Here is an 18,281-nt window from a genome sequence, read left to right as displayed (position 1 = left end):
TTTGGCCACGGTAGCGGTTGTTGATATATTCAATAGCGGATCATCGGAGATAGCAAGGTAGTTGCCTGGCGATCGCATCCCTATTTTTCTCCTTCCTTATGTTCCCCTTAGTTGTATTGGTTTTTCCCGGACTATGCTAGTCTTGATGTTATCAGACAGTTTGTAGTAGTTGCTCATGACTTAGTGACACCCCGATATCGGGCTATCTTTTTCGCATTTTATTTTTATTTTGGTTTGAACTCTTTAATGAAGATTCTAGTAAAGTAAAGCTTTGACTTATCTTTTAAATGAAATATCGATGTGTTTTGGAAATGTGTCGGCTTGCCTAGTACCACGATAAGCGCCATCACGATGGGTTAAGTTTTGGGTCGTGACAAGTTGGTATCAGTGCCTAGGTTACATAGGTCTCACGAGTCTTGAGCGGGTTTAGTAGAGTCTTGCGGATCGATACGGAGACATCTGTACTTATCTTCGCGAGGCTGCAGAACCTTTAGGAGATCTCACATTCTTGAATTCTTGTCGTGCGAATATATTAATTCTGGTAACTAAACTCCTGTTGTTTCATTCTCTCACAGATGGTAAGGACTCGTACTACCGGTCAGGATGGACAACCACCAATACCACTAGCCAAGGCCGCGAGAGGCCGAGGTTCTTAGTAGAGGCCGCGGTAGGGGCAAAGGTGCAGCCTGCACAACAGTTGGGGCAGTACCTGCAGACCCACCTGTTGCCCCAGATCAGGATCAGATTCCAGTTGTTGATGCACCAGCTCAGGCACCACATGTGCCTATTGTGATTCCAGGCCTTCAGGAGGCCCAGCTCTGATTCTGGCAGCGTGTACTGGCCTTGCTCAGGTGGTCTCTATCTTGATGGCCGCAACCACTTCTCAAGATAGGAGAGGCATTCAGACTCCCGTCGATCGCATACCCGAGCAGGTTGTTCAGGGACTCCAGACACCAGGGGCACCACCAGCCCAGTCGGTTGTAGCTGCTCAGGACTATGTGGTTCCGGCTATGCCTGAGGATGATCAGCGTAGGTTAGAGAGGTTTGGGAGACTCCAACCTCCACCCTTCAGTGGCACAGAGTGAGAGGATGCCCATGACTTCTTGGATAGGTGTCAGAAGATACTCCGTACGGCTAGTATTCTGGAGACTTGTGGGGTATCATTCACTACTTTTTAGTTTTCTGGGGCTTCACTCAGATGGTGGGAGACTTACGAGAGGCGTAGGCCTGTAGGCGCAACACCCCTTACTTGGCAGCAGTTCTCTATGGTCTTTTTGGAGAAGTTCATGCCTTAGTCCCGCAGAGAGGGGCTATACATACAGTTTAAGCAACTTCGCCAGGGTGATATGTCTGTGATACAGTATGAGGTGCGATTCTCGGAGTTGGCCTGTCATTCTATCTGGTTGGTTCCCACAGACAGGGAGAGGATCAGGAGGTTTATAGATGACCTCACTTATCAGTTGCGATTGCTTATGACCAGAGAGAGAGTGCATGGTGCTACTTTTGATGAGGTTGTCGACATTGCTCGGCAGATTGAGATGGTTCGCGGTCAGGAGAGGGTTGAGAGGGAGGCTAATAGGACTCGAGGATAGGGAGGATTTAGTGGTGCTCCTTATGGGGGTCAGTTCCAGCACGGCAGAGGCCGTCCATTCAGGCATGCTCAGCCATCCCGCCCAGTTCACCGTGGTGCATCACAGCGTCATAGTTCTCACAGTTCTCATCAGGGCCACTCATCATTTAGTTCCCTCCCAGCCAAGAGTTCGTCCCGCGCTCCGTCAGTTTATGGCTCCTCCATGCCAGGTTCTTCTACCAGTTATTCCGGTGCTAGGTGCTCCCTTTAGTCCCCACTACCAGCACCAGGGAGTTGTTTTAAGTGTGGGGAGTTTGGGCATATATGGAGGCAGTGTCCTCTTCATCATGCAGGTCTATCTCAGCAGATGAGTCAGCCTTCGACTTCAGCACCAGTTACTTCACCACCCGCCTAGTTAGCTCGGGGTAAAGGTCAGTCAGCCAGGGGTCGCCCTAGAGGGGGAGGCCGATTAGGCGGTGGTCAGGCCCGTTTCTATGCCCTCCCTTCCATACCAGATATTAGTGCTTCAGATGCTGTGATTATAGGTATTATCTCAGTTTGTCACAGAGATTCCTCTGTATTATTTGACCCTGGTTCCACTTATTCATATGTTTCCTCGTATTTCGCTCATTTTCTGGATATGCCCCGTGAGTCTTTAGTTTCATCTGTTCTTGTATCTACTCGATAGGCGATACTATTATTGTGGACCACGTGTATCGGTCATGTGTGGTGTCTATTGGGGGTCTGGAGACACGAGTTGACCTTTTGCTACTCAGTATGGTTGACTTTAATATGATATTGGGTATGGATTGGTTATCTCCATGTCATGCTGTTCTAGATTGTCACGCTAAGACTGTGATGTTGGCGATGCCGAAATTTTCGAGGGCTGAGTGGAGCGGTTCTATAGATTATGTACCTAGTAGGGTAATTTCATATTTGAAGTCTCATCGTATGGTTAAGAAGGGTTGCCTATCTTATTTGGCGTTTGTGAGAGATGTTAGTGCAAAGACTTCTGCCATTAATTCTGTTCCGGTGGTACATGATTTTTCGGATGTGTTTCCTGTAGACCTGCCGGGCATGCCGCCTGATAGGGATATTGACCTCGGTATTGATTTGGTACCGGGCACTCAGCCCATTTCTATTCCACGGTATCGTATGGCACCAGCGGCATTAAAGGAGTTGAAGGAACAACTTCAAGAACTCCTTGATAAGGGGTTTATTCGGCCTAGCGTGTCACCTTGGGGTGCATCAGTTCTATTTGTAAAGAAGAAGGATGGTTCCATAAGGATGTGCATTTATTACAGGCAGTTGAACAAGGTCACAGTAAAGAACAAGTATCCTTTGCCTCGTATTGATGATTTATTTGACCAGCTTCAGGGAGCGAGGGTGTTCTCCAAGATTGATTTGAGGTCCAGGTATCATCAGCTGAAGATTCGGGATTCGGATATTCTTAAGACAACTTTCGGGACCCGATATGGCCATTATGAGTTCTTAGTGATGTCTTTTGGGCTGACCAATTCCCCAACAACATTCATGCATTTTATGAACGGTGTATTCCAGCCCTATTTGGACTCATTCGTTATTGTATTCATTGATGACATCCTGGTGTACCCTCGTAGCCAGAAGGAGCATGCTCAGCATTTGAGGATTGTATTATAGAGATTGAGGGAGGAGAAACTTAATGCAAAGTTCTTCAAGTGTGAGTTTTGGCTCGGTTCAGTAGCATTCTTGGGGCACGTGGTGTCCAGTAAGGGTATTCAGGTGGATCCAAAGAAGATAGATGCGGTGCAGAGTTGGACTAGACCTTCCTCAGCCACGGAGATTAGGAGCTTCCTTGGTTTGGCGGGCTATTACCGTCACTTTGTGGAGGGATTTTCATCTATTGCATCGCCCTTGACAAAATTGACCCAAAAAGGTGCTCCATTCAGGTGGTCGGATGATTGTGAGGAGAGCTTTCAGAAGCTCAAGACTGCTTTGACCACAGCTCCAGTGTTAGCTCTGCCATCAGCTTCAGGTTCTTACACCGTGTATTATGATGCCTCGAGGGTAGGTATTGGATGTGTTATGATGCAGGAGGGTAGGGTGATTGCCTATGCCTCGTGCCAGTTGAAGACCCATGAGAAGAACTATCCTGTCCACGATCTTGAGTTAGCAGCCATTGTTCACGCCTTGAAGATTTGGTGTTATTATTTGTATGGGGTTCATTGTGAGATCTATTCTGATCAACGGAGTTTGCAGCATCTGTTTAAGCAGAAGGATCTTAATTTGCATCAGCAGAAATGGTTAGAGCTTCTCAAGGACTATGATATCACTATTTTGAACCATTCAGGGAAGGCCAATGTGGTGGCCGATGCCTTGAGTCGCCGGGCGGAGAGTTTGGGGAGTTTAGCGTATCTCCCAGCAGCAGAGAGACCCTTGGCATTGGATGTTCAGGCCCTAGTAGGCCAGCTTGTCATATTGAATATTTCGGAGCCGAGTCGGGTATTGGCTTGTGTGGTATCCAGGTTTTCTCTTTATGACCGTGTCAGGGAGCATTAGTATGATGACCCCCACATGCTCGTTCTTCAGGACAGGGTTCATCGAGGTGATGCCAGTGATGTGACCATTGGTGATGACGGCATGTTGAGGATGCAGGGACGGATATGTATGCCTAATGTAGTGGGCTCAGGGAGTTGATTCTTGAGGAGGCCCATAGCTCGCGGTATTCCATCCATCCGGGTGCCGCGAAGATGTACTAGGATTTGAGGCAGCACTATTGGTGGAGGAGGATGAAGAATGATATAGTTGGGTTTGTGGCTCGGTGTCTCAACTATTAGCAGGTTAAGTATGAACATCAGAGACCGGGTGGCTTGCTTAAGAGGTTAGAGATCCCATAGTGGAAGTGGGAGCGAATCACCATGGATTTCGTAGTTGGGCTCCCACGGACTTCGAGGAAGTTCGATGCTATTTGGGTGATTGTGGATTGGCTGATCATGTCTGCGCACTTCATTCCAGTTGGTACTAATTACTCTTCAGAGCGGTTGGCGGAAATTTACATCCGAGAGACTGTTCGCCTGCATGGTGTCCCAGTTTCCATCATTTCAGATAGGGGCATTCAGTTTACATCGCAGTTTTGCAGGGCCGTGTAGTGAGAGTTGGGTACTCAGGTTGAGTTGAGCACAACTTTTCACCCTCAGATGAACGGGAAGTCCGAGCGCATTATTCAGATATTGGAGAACATTTTGCGCGCTTGTGTCATTGACTTTGGGGGTTCATGGGATCAATTTCTGCCGCTCGCAGAGTTTGCATATAACAACAGTTATCAGTCGAGCATTCAGATGGCTCCGTACGCATCTTTATATGAGAAGAGGTGTAGATCTCCAGTAGGATGGTTTGAGCCGGGTGAGGCTAGGCTCTTGGGTACAGACTTGGTTCAGGATGCATTAGATAAGGTGAAATTGATTCAGGAGCGGCTTCGCACGACACAGTCTAGGCAGAAGAGCTACGCGGACATGAAGGTCTGTGATGTGTCTTTTATGGTTGGGGAGAAGGCTTTGCTAAAGGTATCACCCATGAAGGGTGTTATGAGGTTTGGTAAGAGGGGCAAGTTGAGCCCCCGGTTTATTAGGCCTTTTGAGGTGCTTCAAAGGATAGGGGATGTGGCTTATAAGCTTGCCTTGCCACCCATCTTGTCGAGTGTGCATCCAGTATTTCATGTTTCCATGCTCTGGAAGTATGTTGGCTATCCGTCCTATGCTTTGGACTTCAGCACGGTTCAGTTGGAGGGTGATATAACTTATGATGTCGAGCCAGTGTCTATTTTGGATCGGCAGATTCAAAAGTTGAGGTCAAAGGATATAGCTTCAGTGAAAGTGCAGTGGAGAGGTCAGCTTGTGGAGGAGGCCAACTGAGAGACCGAGCGGGAGACACGGAGCAGATATCCACACCTATTTGAGACTCCAGGTATGTTTCTAGACCCCGTTCGAGGACAAATGGTTGTTTAAGAGGGGGAGGATGTAACGACCCGGCCGGTTGTTTTGAGAGTTATAGCCCCGTTTTCCCCATTTCTGCTTTTGTTTGTGCTTTTCATCTATATTATGATATATCGGGTTAGTTGGGTCGGGTCCAGAGTGGTTTCAGAGTGAATTGGGACACTTAGTCTCTAAAGTAGAAGCTTAAGTTGGAAAGGTCAACCGGACGTTGACTTATGTGTAAATGACCTCGAATTTGAATTTTGATGATTCCGTTAGCTCCGTTAGGTGAAGTTGGACTTGGGAGCGCGTTCGGAATGAGATTTGGAGGCCCGTGGTAGAATTAGGATTGAATTGACAAAAGTTAGAATTTTGGCGATTTTGGTCGGTAGTGAAAATTTTGATATCGGGGTCAGAATGGAATGCCGGAGTTGGAATAGGTTCGTGGTGTTATTTTTGACTTGTGTGTAAAATTTGAGGTCATTCGGACGTGGTTTTACGGGTTTCGGCATCGTTTGTGGAATTCAAATGTTTAGAAGTCCTTAGGCTTGAATCCGAGTGTAATTTGGTGTTTTTATATTGTTTTGAGTGATTTGATGATTTGTCTAAGTTCGTATGATGTTGTGGGAATCCTCAATGTCTCTATATATATCAAGGTCTAAAGAAAATAAAGAAGCAACATAATAATGATACAAGGGGACTCCGGAGTCTGCAGACGCTGACAGATATACTTCGAAGTCTCCATGTACAGGTAACTCACTGATATCGGGACTGGTAAGGAGTACCTGGATCTGCACAAAAAGATGTGCAGAAGCATTGTATGAGCACCACAGCGGTACCCACTAAGTGTCAAGCATAACCTCGGTAGAGTAGTGACGAGGTCAGGTCAGGCACTACTGGAAAATAATAATTTCATGGTAAAATGTTTAACAATATAATAAAATAAAATGACAATGGAAATGAATCAAGTAGCATGTCACCATTTAATTATACAAAATAATGGCAAATAATATCTCGTGGAATCAAAACAGAATTCCTTTCAACTTTAAGAAAATCACAATAAATAATCAAAGGCAACTACGACCATAAATCGATATCAACAAGGGCACTCCCGAGGTACCGCCTCGTAGTACCAAATCATAAATAAATTCATAATATCTTATTTCCTTATCTCACCGCGGAGCCTTCACAATTTATTTTAAAGAAAACATTTTTTTTTCCGAAATAGCATCTCGCATTTTAGCCGTCCTTATCACACCGCATGACTTCTAGTAGTCCTACTAGCCACGCATATCAAGCCACCCTTATCTCACCGCATGCGTTTCAATACCCAGACCTTATACCACCGTATGCGTATCAACATCACAATATATCACAATTTGCACCTCAAGTGCTCAAATAATTGAACTTGCCAAAATACTTCAACAAAAATATTTTTTCACAATAAAGAACTCACGGCTCATGCCAACATAAATCATCAATAATATTTTTCCATAATAAATAGCTCACGGCTCCATCACAATGAGTACGAAAATTTTACAAAAATATTCAGGAATAAATAATTCAGCAAAATAATATTTCAAAATCTTTAATACGTTGCTTCAATACTAAATTTAAAAATGTCAAGTACTTCATATTAATAATATTTAATTTAAAGAAAAACAACTTCAAATAATGCATAAAATAAAAGAAACCAAGTTTTAACTAAACATGTAAAACAATTAGCAGGAAAAAGTCAAGCAACTTTAAAATATAAACATTAAATCAATGATGAAGAATATATTAGAACAAAATAGTTTAATTAATGCGCAACACTGATCTACACAATTTAAAAATATAATCTTTCATATTTATTCCGTGTACATACTCGTCACCTCGTGTACACGACTTTCAATACATTATAATTTATCACTTTAATACAATCCTAGTGGAGATTTTCCCCACATAAGGTTAGACAAGTCACTTACCTCGACTTCCTCCAATTTCACCAAGTAGTACGGTTTTTCCTCGATTTTCCGACTCCGATCGACTCGAATCTAGTCATAATTAATTCGATACAGTCAACAAAAATTATAGGAATCAATTTCATAAGGAAATACTACATTTTTCAATAAAATCCGAAATTAGCTCAAAAATTGCCCGCGGGGCCCACGTCTCGGAATCCGGTGAAACTCAAAAAATCCGAAAATCCATTCAATTACGAGTCCAACCATACCAGTTTCACTCAAATCCGACTCCGAATCGATACCGAAATCTCGAAAATTCGTTTCTATGAAATTTCAAAAATTTTCCAAATTTCAATCTCAAAACACTAATTAAATGGTGAAAATAATGATATATTCGTGTATATTGACCAAATCCGAATTAGAATCACTTACCCCAATGTCTTTCCTTGAAAATCTATTAAACATCGCCTCTGCTCAAGCTCCAGTTTGTTAAAAATGGCGAATGGGACGAATGCCCTCTTTTATAAATCTGCAAAGGCAGCCTTCGGAACTAGGACTCGATCGTGGCTTCGATCATGGCCCTCGAGCCTAGGCCTCGATCGTGGCTTCGATCACAGGGTCGAGCCTGGACCTCGGTCATGTCCTTGATTATGGCATCGAGCCTGGTTTTCACAACCCAATTTCACCTATAGGTCGTGATGGCGCCCAACACTATAGCTAGGTAAGCCAACTAATAAATTAAATATATAGCGATAAAATTCAAATCCAAGGAAATAATAAGACACCGAATTCTACCAATGTGTGTGCCAAGACCTCGTGTCACAAGTGTATGAGCGTCTATTAGATTTTACAAAACTCCAAATACTGTCTGAAATAAAATAGACAAAATGTAAACATAAGAAGAGACACTCATAGTTGCGGAACGGCTCAGGAAGTCAGCTCACCACTATGCCCCTGGATAATGCGGGTGTAAGATGATAGGTCCGCCACTAGTACTTACCTAAGGTCCTGCACAAAAACTGCAACAAGTGTAGTATGAGTACGTAAACAACGTGTACCCAGTAAGTATCAAGCCTAATCTCGAAGTGGTAGAGACGAGATGACCGACTTTGACACTCACTATGAGTCAATAATAATAATTGAAATCAAACTAGAATATCTAAATCAGCATGATTCACAGAATATAATAATAATTTACTTAACCAGCAGAAATAATTAAAATTCCTTCAATTCCAATAAATTTCCAATTTATAAATTTGTCTCATTCACAGGAATAACAATAATTCCTTAACAAGAAGGGATAATAATTCTTTAAATTCCAAAGATTTTCAATTTATCAATTAGCTTCACAAGCTGAAATAAATTATCAAAGTATCGTGTAATTATTATTATTAAGCACGATTTCTGCTTCCTCACGCGATCGCGTAGCTCAAATTTTACTGCCCAAAAAATAACCCTACGCGATCGCATAAAGAACCACGCGATCGCGATGCACTGACTCCGCAACCCTAAGCAATCGCGAGCCTCCTCACGCGATCGCGAATCATTAAGCGTGTGGTCAGCTTTTGCTTTGTTTCCTCTTAGCGAACGCGGCCTTAGCCACGCGTTCGCATAGCACAACTGAATCTAACCTATGCGATCGCGGACATGCCCACGTGATCGCATAGAACAAATTCTCAACTGCCCAATTAAGTCTACGCGATCGCAACCCAATCCACGTGATCGCGTATAGGGAAATCAAAAAATTTCCAGCAGCTATTAGCAATGTTCCAAAAGCCAAAAATGATCCGTTAGCTGTCCGAAACTCACCCTAGCCCCTCAGGACCTCAACCAATTATATCAACAAGTCCCAAAACATCATACGAACTTAGTCGAACCCTGAAATTACACCAAACAACGCTAAAACCACGAATCATCCTCCAATTCAAGCTTAATGAAACATAAGATTTTTCAACTTCTACATTCGATGTTGAAACCTATCAAATCAAGTCCGATTGACCTCAAATTTTGCACACAAGTCATAAATGACATAACGGAGTTTTCAGAATTGGATTCCAACTCCGATATCAAAAAACTTCCAAACTTAAATTCCTATTTTAGCCATTTCAAGCCTAATTTAACTATAGACTTCCAAATAAAATTTAGAACACGCTTCTAAGTCCAAAATCACCATACAGAGCTGTTGGAATCGTCAAATTCTATTCCGGGGTCATTTTCTCAAAATGTTGACCGAAGTTTAACTTAGCACTTTAAGGCCAACTTAAGGAACCAAGTATTTAGATTTCAACCCAAACACTTCCAAATCCCGAACCAACCATCCCCACAAGTCATAAATCATTAAAAGCACATACAAAAAGTTTTATTTTAGGGAACGAGGTTCTAAAAGTTAAAATGACCGGTTAGGTCATTACATTCTCCACCTCTTAAACAACGTTCGCCCTCGAAGGGGTTTAGAATTGTACCTGGAGTGCTGAATAAGTGTGGATATCTGCTCCGCATGTCTTCCACGACCTCCTAAGTCGCTTCTTCAACTGGTTGGCCCCTCCACTGGACTTTTACTGCAGAAATCCTCTTGGACCTTAACTGGTGAACCTGTTTATCACCAATGGCAACTGGCTCCTCTTCATAACCCAAATTCTTATCTAGCTGAACTGTGCTGAAGTCTAACACAAGTGATAGGTCGGCATGATACTTCTGGAGCATAGATATATGGAAAATCGGATGAACTCTTGATAGAATGAGAGGCAATGCAAGCTCATAAGCAACCTCCCCAACTCGTCTCAACACCTCAAATGGGCCTATAAACCTTCGGCTCAACTTGCCATTCTTCCCGAATCTCATGATTCCTTTCATCGGTGAAACTTTCAAGAGAATTGTTTCACCTACCATAAATGATAAATCACGTGCTTTCTGATCCGCGTAACTCTTCTGTCTAAACTGTGCTATACGAAGTCGCTCCTGAATCAACTTTACCTTTTTCAAGGCATCTTTCACTAAATCGGTACCATATAATTTAGCCTCACTGGGCTCAAACCACCCGATGGGCGAACGACATCGCCGACCATATAAAGCCTCAAATGGAGCCATCTTGATGCTGGCTTGGTAACTGTTATTATAAGCAAACTCGGCCAAAGGTAAGAAATGATCCCACTGACCTCCAAAGTCAATCACACATGCCCTGAGCATATCCTCCAAAATCTGAATTGTCCGCTCTAACTGCCCGTCGGTCTGCGGATGAAAGGCTGTGCTGAGCTCTACACGGGTCCCCAATTCATTTTGTACTGCTCTCCAAAAATGTGAAGTAAACTGAGGGCCTCTATCTGATATGATGGAAATTGGCATGCCATGCAACCGAACTATCTGCTGAATATAAATTTGGGCCAACCTCTCTGAAGTATACGTAGTCACAACAGGAATAAAATGTGCCGACTTGGTCAACCTGTCAACAATGACCCAAACTGCATCAAACTTCCGCAAGGTCTGCGGCAACCCATCTACAAAGTCTATAGTGATGCTTTCCCATTTCCACTCTGGTATAGTCATCTGCTGAAGTAGGCCACCTGGCCTCTGGTGCTCATATTTAACTTACTGACAATTTAGACACCTAGCTACATGCTCAACAATGTCCTTTTTCATTTGTCGCCACCAATAATGCAGTCTCAGGTCATGATATATCTTCGTACCACCTGGATGAATAGAATACCGAGAACTGTGTTCTTCCTCTAGGATTTTCTTCCTCAGTCCATCCACATTAGGAACACATAGACGATCCTGGAGTCGCAGAACGCCATTCGCTCCAATAGTAACTTCCTTGGCACCACCCCGTAGTACCATTTCTTGAAGAACCGTTAAGTGTGGGTCATCATACTGGTGAGCCTTGATCTGTTCAATTAGTGAAGACTGAGCTACAACGCATGCAAGAACTCGACTGGGCTCTAAAATGTCCAATCTCACAAGTCGGTTAGCCAAGGATTGGATATCCAAAGTTAATGGCTTCTCCTTTGCTATAATGAAAGCCAAACTACCCTTACTCTCCGCCTCTGAGAGATAAGTACAGACGTTTTTGTACCGATCCTTCAAACTCTACTAAGCTTGCTCGTGACTCGTGAGACCTATGTAACCTAGTGCTCTGATACCAACTGTCACGACCCGAAATTCCCACCTTCGGACCGTGATGGCGCCTAACATTTCACTTGCTAGGCAAGCCAACGTTAGAATAATATTATCCATTTTTAAAACAATTTTAAGTTTATTAATAATAAGGAAGCAATTTTGAAATAATCCATAATAATAACAATGTCTAAATACCATCCCAGAATTGGTGTCACAAGTGCACGAGCTTCTAGAATAAATACAAATAAAGGTCTGAATAATATAAAGCTGTCTGGAAATAAACACACAGCTAAAGTACAATAGACGGGGACTTCAGAACTGCAGACGCCATGCAGTTATACCTCAAAATCCGAGCAAAACTATGTTACGCCGATAGAACAAACTCAAAAATTTGCACAAGAAGTGCAGAGTGTAGTATCAGTACAACCGACCCCATGTACTGGTAAGTGCTGAGCCTAACCTCGACGAAGTAGTGACGAGGCTAAGGCGGTTCACTTACATTAACCTGTACGCAATATTAGTAACAACAACAATAATAGGAATAAATGAGGTAATTCATTTATAATAATTGAATGCAACTCAGCAGTCATAACCAATTATCATTTCCATTATTTATGTTGCAGCGTGCAACCCGCTCTCACAATATATTCACATTCAATCAAGTCTGTTGCGGCGTGCAACCCGATCCTCCAATATTGACTTTTTAATAAGTTTGTTGCGGCGTGCAACCCGATCCTCCAATATTAACTTTTTAATAAGTCTGTTGCGGCGTGCAACCCGATCCTCGAATATTGACTTTTAATAAGTTTGTTGCGGCGTGCAACCCGATTCTCCAATATTGACTTTTGACTTGTGTGCAAAATTTGAGCTCAATCAGACTTGATTTGTAGGTTTCAACATCGAATGTAGAAGTTGGAAATTCTAAGTTTCATTAAGCTTGAATTGGAACATGATTCGTGATTTTAGCGTCATTTTATGTGATTTGAAGTTTTAAATAGGTTCGTATGATATTTTAGGACTTGTTGGTATATTTGGTTGAGGTCCCGAGGGCCTCGGGTGAGTTTTGGATGGTTAACGGATCAAAAATTATACTTAAAAAGTTGTTGCAATTTTTCTCTTCTGCTAGATATTATGGGCTATGATCGAGCCCAGATATCGAGCCCAGGGTCGACGGCCAGGGTCGAATCCAGAGACGAGGCTCAGGATCGATGCCATGATCGAGGCCATGATTGAAGGCCCAGGCTCGATGCCATGATCAAAGGCCCAGGCTTGATGCCAGGATCGAGGCTATGATCGAAAGACCAGGCTCGAGCCTTTAATTGAACCCGCGATCGAGGTCAAGGCTCGAGGGCCATGATCGAAGCCACGATCGGGGCCCAGTTCCGAAGGCTACCTGGGCAGATTTATAAAAGAGGGCATCCGTCCCATTCACCATTTTTAACAAACTGGAGCTTGAGCAGAGGCGATTTTTGATAGATTTTCAAGGAAAGACATTGGGGTAAGTGATTCTAACTCAGATTTGGTCTATATACACAAATATATCATTGTTTTCACCATTTAATTAGTGTTTTGAGATTGAAATTTGGGAAAATTTTGAAATCTCAAAGAAACGAATTTTCGAGATTTCGGTATCGTTTCGGAGTCGGATTTGAATGAAACTGGTATAGTTGGACTAGTAATTGAATGAGTTGTCGTATTTTGTGAGTTTCTCCGGATTCCGAGACGTGGGCCCTACGGGCGATTTTTGAGCTGATTTCGAATTTTATTAAAAAATATAGTATTTCCTTATAAATTGATTTCTATAATTTTTTTTGATTGTATCGAATTAATTATGACTAAATTTGAGTCGATCGGAGCCGAAAAATTGAGGAAAAAACATACTACTTGGCAAAATTTGTGATGACCCAAAATGTCATCTTTAAATTTAATAAGTAATTATGTGTTCTAAGACATTGAAAAGTACCATTTATCATTCCTCGACTTGCGTGCGCAGTCCGTAAAATTTTCCAGAACGTTTTCATGTGAAAAATGGATTAAAATGGGAAATAGAGCTTTAAAACTCAACTAAGTTGACTTTGGTCAACATTTTGAGTAAACGGATCCGGATCAGTATTTTGAAAATTTTGGTAGCTCCGTATCGTGATTTGGGACTTGGGCGTATGCCCGAAATTTAATTTGGAGGTCCCTAGCTCAAGTTATGACCATTTGACGGAACTAGCAATTTAAAGGCTATATATTCCAAGTTTGACCACGGGGTTGACTTTTTGATATCGGAGCCGGAATTCGATTCTGGAAATTTGAACAGCTCCGTTATATCATTTATGACTTGTGTGCCAAATTTAAAGTCATTCCGGATTCATTTAATATATTTTGGCACGAGATTTGCAAATTAAAAGTTTAAAACTCAAAGTTCGAATCGGGGTGTGAATTGTAATTTCAGTATTGTTTGATGTGATTTTAGACCCCGAGCCAATTCGTATTATGTTACGGGACTTGTTGGTATATTCGAGCGGGGTCCCGAGTACCCCGAGAGTAAAACAGATTGAAATCGGAACAAGAATTGGACTTAAGCAAAAATCTGAAATTTGGGTTCTGGAATAATCGCACCTGCGAAATTTTGACCATAGGTGAGAGCTCGTAGAAGCGAGACTTCCATCGCAGATGCGGTCCTTTTGCGCAGAAGCGGACGTCGCAGGTGGGACATTTTGTCCGCAGATAAGGAACCTCGCCTGGCAGGCCCTATTCGCAGATGCGAGATTTTTCTCGCATATGCGAGCTCGCATGTGCGAGCCCAAGCACCGCAGATGCGAAAATGCTGGGCAGAATACATAAAATCTGATCTTAGCCATTTTTACTCATTTTTGAGTTTTGAGTCTCGGATTTGGGCGATTTCAAGGGGGATTTTCACGACTTTGGATTGGGTAAGTGTTCTATAACCAAAAGTGATTATATTTCACAAATCCATGTCTAAATTCATCATTTATTTCGGATTTAGATGGAAGAAATTGAAATTTTTGTAAAACTTTTCAAAAACGAAAAATTTAGATTTGAAGGTCCATTTGATATCGGAATTGGACAAATTTGGTATGGTTGAACTTGTATCAGAACGGGTGTTCGAATTTCGTGAGTGTTTCCGGGATTTGAGACGTGGGTCCTACTGCCGAATATTTTAATGAATTTCAGATTTTTATCCGAAAAATTTAGAAATTCATATGAAATTAATTCCTATGATTAGTATTGAATATATTGAATTGTTTTTGAATAGATTTGAAGCTTTCGGAGGCAAATTTAAAAGAAAAAGCTGTGGTTGAATAATTGATTGAAATTTGCAAAGCGAGGTAAGTGTCGGGGTTAACCTTGACTTGAGGGAATAGAACCCTTAGATTGTTTGTTATGTGAATTGCATGTAAACGACGTATAGCCGAGGTGACGAGTGTTTATACGTCGTCAAATTAATTATTTGCCTGCTTACTTGAAAAATCATAAATAATTTTTAATCATAAATTAATTATTATAATAATTATTTCTCTTTCATTCTTTGTCAAATATTAATTCTTGAATTCCTGCATTAATTGTTACATGTTATTTGAATTATGTACCTTAATTATTATTTGACATTTAGCATATTAAATAATAAACTGCCTATTTGCTCCCTGATTTCCATAATAATTGTTATTTGTCATTGGTTGCTTCATAATTAAATCATAATTATTGTATGCTTGTTGTCTTATGATTTTTATATTAATTATTGCGTTTATTGGGGAATTTCTTCTATAAGAATTGATTGGTAAATGAAAATATTGGAGGATCGGGTTGCACGCCGCAACAGACTTATTAAAAGTCAATATTGGAGGATCGGGTTGCACGCCGCAACAGACTTATTAAAGGTCAATATTGGAGGATCGGGTTGCACGCCGCAACAGACTTATTAAAAAGTCAATATTGAAAGATCGGGTCGCACGCCGCAACAGACTTAAATGACATAACAGAGCTATGAAAATTTTTGGAACTGGATCCTGATTCCGATATCAAAAACTCAACTCCCCGGTCAAACTTCCAAACTTAAATTCCTGTTTTAGCCATTTCAAGCCTAATTTCACTACGGACTTCCAAATAAAATTTCGATCACGCTCCTAAGTCCAAAATCACCATACAGAGCTGTTGGAATCATCAAAATTCTATTTCGGGGTCGTTTGTACATAATTCGACATCCGGTCACTATTTGACTTAAGCTTTTAAAACCCTTTAAGTTTTCATCAAAATTTTATATCTCGGGTTAGGGACCTCGAAATTTGATTTCGGGCATACGTCTAAGTCCCAAATCACGATACGGACCTACGAAACTGTCAAAACACTGATCCGAGTTCGTTTGCTCAAAATATTTACAAAAGTAAAACTCAATCGAGTTTTAAAGCTCTAATTCACATTTTAATCCATTTTTCACATAAAAACTTTTCGGAAAATTTTCCCAAATCACATCTATCTAATTATTTTTAAAATTACTTATATTGATTTTGTAATTCTCGCGAAGCAAAATAGATACATATTGACTAGTGTGAATAGTAGATAGAGGGTAATTTTCAGCAATCTAACATTCCAATTCTTTTTGCTTACTTCAATTTTAGTTCTCACGAAGGATTTGTTATAAGCAATATCATTGATTTCTTCGTAAAGATAATTTCAAGAGGTCTTTATTACTTCTTGGAATAATTCATGCAAGACATATATTTCGGTGTTATCGTCACTAGTCATAAGTCAGTTAATAATATAATCTCAAGGAGTATTATTAATTGTTTACTTTCTAGTGAACAAAGTATAATTATATTAGCAATAAAAAATTATCCATTAGTGTAATATATGTAGAAATTGAGATTTCATTATAAAAATATCTTCAAGTGAATTCATTGATCTCCAACACTTTTTAAATAGAAATTTTTCAGAAGTTTTTTTTGTTTAAGTAATTTACAAATTTAAAATACTACTCTCTTTTCATCAATTTGGTTCTCTTAAATAGTAGCTAAAATATTACAATTTGTAGCATAGATTTTTCAATTTCCGTGGGATGGTATCTTAAATTATACTAGAATTTGACGATGAACGAGCGAATATTTCCTATGCACTAAGAGCTCGTCAAATTTTGGTGTCGTTGTCGGGGATTGGCATACATCTACTTCAAATTAAAAATTTTATTATTAATTTAAGAATTTATTATTATATGTATTGTTATCTTTATTTTTGTTAGTATTATCACCACCTACTAAATAATACTATAACTATTGCTATTATATCCATTCTAGCGTTTTTCTTAGTAATATAAAAGTTTGTTTTTCCTTTCTCATTCTTATAACTATTACCTACTGTTTTTATCATTAACGTGTGTAGCTATAATTAACGTGTATATCTATAATTCTTATACTATTGTCAGCTACTTCACATCATAGTACTTTCATCGCTGTACCATAGTATTAGTACCAGCTATCTTTTCCTTTACTATTGATATATTTATTATCACTAAGTGTCCTAATCACTACAACTATTTTTCTTTTACTATTTTCTTTTAGTGCTACTATTATTTTAGGAATTAAGTTTAATTGTCTTTAAAAAAGGGCTTTAATTTTCTTTACTTTAAAATTTTCATTTAGTTTATGACCCGCTCTTCTACAAAAGAGTCGATGCGTTATGATCCTGAAATTGAAAGATCTCTTCAATTACGCGGGAAAGATCAAACATCATCTTCTCAGAGCATAGCTTGTGAAGGAATGAAAAACTAGGGAGTAGAAGATACCAATCCACCTAAAGTACCACCACCAGTCCATTTAGAAGATCAGTGGTGCCAAGACCATCAAACGGAATCCTAAGGGATTATACTGGGTCTGACCGCTTTAACTGTGAATCTAGTATCAGAAAATCCCTAGTAGCAGCCAACAACTTTGAAATCAGGATCGGCCTAATTCAAACAATTCAACAATCTTGTTTCTTCACACGAGATTCAAGTGAAGATATATCCACACAATTATTTAATTAATTTTCTAGAACTTGTTGAAAATGCTAAGTATAAATGGAGTTCCTCCTGAAGCAATCAAGTTAAGGCTATTTCCTTTTTCTTTAAAAGGAGATGCCAAGACGTGGTTGCGAAGTTTGCCTCAAGGTTCAATTACCACATGAGACCAGATGGCTCAGAAGTTTTTGAATAAATATTTTTCTCCTGCAACAACAACAAAGTTAAGGCAAGACATATCTAATTTCTTACTGACTGATACTGAGTTAGTTTATCAAGTTTGGAAAAGATTAAAAGCAATGTTAAGAAAATGCCCGCACCATGATATTCTAGAACACATGCATTGTCACGATCCAAAATCCATTTAGGGTCGTGATGGCGCCGGATCCCGTTGTCAGGAAACCCAAAGATAAATACTTAATTTGGTTCTCATTTTAATATTTCTGAAATCATATTTCCTTCAATTAAATAGTATAATATGGAATTTACAAAATAAATAATAATATTTTTAACAATTTCAATACAGGACAACCCATAACCACCCCAAAACCTGTGTCACAAGTGCATGAGCCTCAACTAAGAATGTAAAATAAAATACAATATTTGTCCGGAATACAAATTCGGACAGGAGAAATATAAATACTCTGAAGGAGACTCAGTATCAATCTGGTGGTGGAATGAAGTGGTTCAAGGTAAAGTGAAAG

General features: G+C 40.4%; 1 non-coding gene across 1 annotated transcript; it reads right to left on the bottom strand.

Annotated features, from left to right (window-relative positions):
- Window positions 1–17,798: 17,798 nt before the first annotated feature.
- LOC117274424 (small nucleolar RNA R71) lies at window positions 17,799–17,905 on the bottom strand. Its single transcript, XR_004504525.1, has one exon. It is a non-coding gene; the product is annotated as a small nucleolar RNA R71 (small nucleolar RNA).
- Window positions 17,906–18,281: the final 376 nt, after the last annotated feature.

Source organism: Nicotiana tomentosiformis, chromosome 1 (assembly GCF_000390325.3).
Source record: "Nicotiana tomentosiformis chromosome 1, ASM39032v3, whole genome shotgun sequence".
Lineage (NCBI taxonomy): Eukaryota > Viridiplantae > Streptophyta > Magnoliopsida > Solanales > Solanaceae > Nicotiana > Nicotiana tomentosiformis.
The sequence above is the reverse complement of the archived record's forward strand: the minus strand, read 5'-3'. Positions and strand labels throughout refer to the sequence as shown.